A 5,065-nucleotide genomic window follows, 5' to 3' on the forward strand; every position below is an offset into this window, starting at 1 on the left:
AGGGCCACACGCCGTGAGCTGGGAGGAGCCTGAGTTTTCAGTCCCTGAGGACTGCATAGAGCAGAGCTGCTATACCACGCTGGACTGCCACTTCCAGACTTCTTTCTTCTTAAGCCCATGTTCTGTCGCTCGTAGCTGAGTCTAACTGAAACTGAGGCAGGTGACATTCAGCAAGTCACTGAAAGCAAATGCATCAACCTGGATGGTATTCAGTGATGTCAAGCAACTTTTTTCAAAGGACTTCTCCTGAGGCCAGAAATATACGATGCTCAGAGAAAAGCATGATTCAGTGAAGAATCCTGAGAGGTGGGCCATCATATTCCAACTTCAGAGAGAACCTGTGCAGTCTGGGTGTTCACAGGTGTCCCAGTGGGTCAGAGGACTGAGAGGATGAAATCTGTAGCCAAAGTGACAAGTCTCAACCCAGGTCACGTGCTGTCACCAACTTCATGTAATTCGATGCATATTAACTAATTTTAATTCTATAACCAGCAGAAGAGGATATCTGGGCAGGCACTTTTCCTTTAAAAACTAGCTGTCTCACATGATGCCTGTTACTCAACCTCTCTGGGTCTTTTTATCTGCAAAATGAAGGGTGAGACATCCCCCTAGAAAGGTGGTCCCCAAAAGCTCCATGTGGCCTCTCCTGTTGCAGAGCACAGGCTCCGGACGCGCAGGCTCAGCGGCCACGGCTCACGGGCCCAGCCGCTCCGCGGCATGTGGGATCTTCCCGGACCGGGGCACAAACCCGTGTCCCCTGCATCGGCAGGTGGACTCTCAACCACTGCGCCACCAGGGAAGCCCTATGGGGTGGTTTTAAATGTTTTCATCTAGCAAAGTTAAAAGTTGGCAACGCTCTTCCTCCCCTTCTTCCCTCTCCTTTCCTTCTCTTCCTTCTTCCTTCTCCTCTCCTTTGTCTAGTTCTTATTTTTCTGGGCCCAGCACTGGGCTGAGTACTTCAGACACTTTAACTCAGTCCTCACATCCATCCTAAGAGGCCAAAATTATCACCTCCTATTTTTTCAGATGGAGAAACTAAAACTCAGAGAGAGTAGTAGATTACTCAAGGGCACACAGCTGGCAAAATGCATTCACTTAATCTCTAGTTTCCTGCCTGCATATTGAACAGGAATAAGATTTGCAACAGGTAAGAGTAAATGACATGACGTAAGTAAAGCATCTTTTTTTTCTAATTGCAAAGCTATAAGGCAATATCTTTGAAACAATTTCTCTACAAACAGGAGAGTTAAAAAAAATGTTCTGTAAAAAACATACCTGTGTCCTTATGTGTAAACAGTGTAACTATGAAGAATACCTTAGTTTGAGGAAGTTTATTGTTACATTTTTGCAATAGGTGAGGCACAGCTGTCTCCTGCTTCTCCAACATCTCAATTAAAAAAAGAAAATAATCAAGGAAAACAGTGAAATTAAAATTAAACAAATGCAAGCGCCTAAGGTTTTTGGAGAGAAAAATGACCATAATCTGTGTGTAGCACAGCATCTAGAGCATAGTGGGTACTTACAAACGGTAGCTTTCGTGTCGCTTCAGCAGCACATATACTAAAATCAGAACAATACAGAGAAGATTAGCATGGCCCCTGCTCAAGGATGACAAGCAAATTTGTGAACCGTTCATATTTTTTATGTATAACAAAATCACTTTGCTATATAGCAGAAACTAACACAACATTGTAAATCAACTATACTTCAATTAAAGAAAAAAAAAGAACGACAACAAAAAAAACCAGTAGCTTTCATTAATTCCTTCTGTCAGTACTTACTGAGCATCTAACATGTGCCAAACACCGTTATGTACCCTGAGATACAGCAGCTAAGAAAAGAGACAAAAACCCTTCTCCTTGGAGCTGATGTTCTAGGGCTTGTTACCTCTGTGATTACATCCTCTGCTACAGCTTTCACCCAGGTGTACTCTCTCTGCTCACAGGAGGAAGGAGAGAGGTTCGTGGCCATGCTCCACTCTGCAGCCCTTCCGATGCCACGGCAGCGCAGACATGGGGGAGAAGAGGTGCTCTCTGGGGGAAAAGGAAAGGTGACGGGAGGAGGACCTGGATAAAGGCTGGAGGCTAGAAGAGTCTGGCAACCGGAGGACCGGGACATGGGGTTGGAATCTTCCTCCCAGCAGTTTGGGCAAATCTGGTGTCAGAGCAGAAAACCAAAGCTCTGCGGGTGGTGGTGCCTGCCTGTCCCTCCCACCTCCGGCCTCCATTCCACCCATGCCAGGAGGCTAGGTACCTTCTGGACTGATGGGAGGAACGTTGATAGGAGAAGATGGAAACTTCCCTTGGGCCCTTTATGTCTCGGACCCCAGAGCTTTATAGGAGGAAAACGTAAAAAGTGAAAAGGTTTTAGGGCCAGAAGTTCCATTTCTGGCCTGTAACTTGCCATCTTTACCTCTTACCGCCTTTAAACCCTACTTCACTGGATTCTTGGAAGGATTAAAGGACTGGGTTCCTGTAAAAGCACCTGCTCATAGTAGGTTATGTATCCCTGTTAGGCTGGTTTGTTTGTCCAAGATTGGGATGAACAGATCGCTGGGAAGAGGAAGGGTGGGCTTCTTTTCCTCAGTGCCCTCCCTCACTTTCTGGCTGGGTCCACAGCCCAGTCCCCACACACTCTGCTCATTCCTGCTCTCCTATCTCCCAGGGTCCTCCCCCAGAGCAGACCCTGAAGCACCCCCAGAGAGCCCCTTGTATCCCAGGGAACCCAGTTTGCAAACTATGCAAAACTCTCCCAGAGAAATTTATTTCAGACTTTAGTACCAGCCTTTAAAAAAGAGTTAATGTTATTAACAACAAAAACCAAAAAAAGAGTTGTGAGTACAAGAAAACCAGGAAATCTGGGGATGGGCTCAGGCACTGAGATTTTTTTCAACAGCTCCCCAGGTGACTAAACCAGGGCTGGGAAGCATGGATTAAGGAGAATAATCACAACATAGAGGAAGTGCGTCAGTGCACAAATGCATAAGATGCTTTGGAAACACAGGTGAGTTAAAAATAAATTAAGCCTGGGCAAGGGAGAGGATGTCAGGAAAAGTCACAAAGGGGAGGTGACATCTGAGCTCAACTTTAAATGAGGGAAGGTGGTCTCTAGGGCCTCCCTACTTGAGATATGGTCTGCAGACCAGCAGCACTGATGTCTCCAGGACGCTTGTTAGAAACGCATAATCCTAGGTCCCCTCCCAAACCTACTGAATGATAATCTGCATTTTAACAAGGTCTACAGGGACTTCTCTGGTGGTCCAGGGGGTAAGATTCCGCGCTCCTAATGCAGGGGGCCCGGGTTCGATCCCTGGTTGGAGAACTAGATCCTGCATGCATGCCACAACTAAGAGTCCGCATGCCGTAAGTAAGGTTCCCATGGGCCACAACTGAGACCCGGCACAGCCAAAATAAATAATTTAAAAAGTTTAAAAAATAAATAAAGTTTATTAACAAGGTCTCCAGGTTACTAATAGGCACGTTAAAGTGTGAGATGCCTTGGGCTAAATGCACAAGGTGAAGTGCATTTGCCATCATAAACCTGGCCAGTTTAGATTCATCAATGGTTTCCTACACCTGAGGTTGGTTTTTCTATTTATCTTTTAAACCCCAAACGTAATGTTCTCAAGGGTTGACCCGAATGCCATTCCATGATGACATCTGCAGGTCTGAAGTTGAGGACTGAGTGTTTTAGTCAATCCGCTAGTGGGGAATGTATTTATACTACAGGTGTGGACACTCTTCGATGGCTCTGGAGGTTGGACAGGCTGGGATGTAGGGCCTTTCTCGCACCAGATTTAGCTCTCAGTGCAGATAGACCAGTGTACTCGCCTTCAGACACATGTTGGGCACACAGCCTTCCTTGTGGGTACCATTTTAACTTGTGTCACATTTCTTAGGGATTGGTGGGGAGTTGGGGGTGGGTAGGCCCCTCTGAATGGCTGCACGTCCCACAGGCCAGCTTCCAGCCTCAAGGAGCCAACCCCGTGTTCTAGTTTAATTCCAGGTTCCAACTGGGTGTAGGGATAACTCCAGGCCGACATGTTTCAGCACAACCCAGGCCAATTTGGGTTTTATTCAGCCCCTTCTCTGTCCATCTAAGTAAGGAAATAAATCACTTTTCCCTGAAAATACCGTGAGAAATGAATTGTTTCATGCAAAGTCCACATACCTGATGTGTTCACACACTTATGGAAGGCAGCACTCTTCTGTGGGTATGTACTAGGGGAAATCCTTCCAACCTTGGCAGGGTTTATGTGAGAACTGAATTAGGAACCCTACGTCCCGCTCTCACCCAGGCACAGAGAAGGCACTCGATATGCCATCCTTTACACAACGCAGCTGCCCACACTGTGCGGCATGTGAGATCCTAGTTCCCCAGCCACAGATCGAACCCTCGCCCCCTGCAGTAGCAGCTCAGAGTGTTAACCACTGGACCGCCAGGGAAGTCCCGGTGCAGTTGCTTTAATGTCTGTCCTCCCGTCTTCTGTGGTGGCTGAGGCAGGTGCCGCGCTCCCGCCCGGCAGCGCCCACCCCACGTGTATGGAGACGGAGGACGGCACGAGTCCTCGAGACTGCTGCTCCCCAAGCTCTGTCCACAGACCTGGTAGCTGGGTTATAGACTCTGTTCTTGGACCACGCCCCCCAGTTGCAACTGAAGAGTTTGGGGAACGCACCATTGAGACCACAACCTTCACCCACACAAGGTATGCCACAGTGTTATTTTTAAGTCCTCCAAGTAAACAAGAGTCTAAAATAGTCTTCCATGGTATTATTATTTTTTTGGCTTCTCCACGCAGCTTATGGGATCTTAGCTCCCTGACCAGGGATGGAACCCACACCCCTTGCACTGGAAGCGTGGAGTCTTAACCACCGGACCACCAGGGAAGTCCAGTGTTCCATTGTAAATAGCAGTTCTCTGAACGCTTTTCCTTCTACCGACATAAACCTCTTATACTGGAGAGAACGGTCTCTCCTCTTTGCCACGGAAGGCCATCTACCTGCATGATTTATCCCACCTAGCCTCTGGACTCCATCTTGCCACGTCTGTTCATAGTCCTTACCCT

At 47.5% G+C, this 5,065-nt stretch overlaps 1 non-coding gene across 1 annotated transcript; it reads left to right on the plus strand.

Moving 5' to 3' along the window:
• Positions 1–1,537: 1,537 nt before the first annotated feature.
• LOC114896392 lies at positions 1,538–1,643 on the plus strand. Its single transcript, XR_003793773.1, has one exon. It is a non-coding gene; the product is annotated as a U6 spliceosomal RNA (small nuclear RNA).
• The last annotated feature ends 3,422 nt before the right edge of the window (positions 1,644–5,065 follow it).

This window comes from Monodon monoceros, unplaced genomic scaffold (assembly GCF_005190385.1).
Source record: "Monodon monoceros isolate NGI ecotype Baffin Bay Population unplaced genomic scaffold, NGI_Narwhal_1 Super_Scaffold_15, whole genome shotgun sequence".
NCBI classification, from domain to species: domain Eukaryota; kingdom Metazoa; phylum Chordata; class Mammalia; order Artiodactyla; family Monodontidae; genus Monodon; species Monodon monoceros.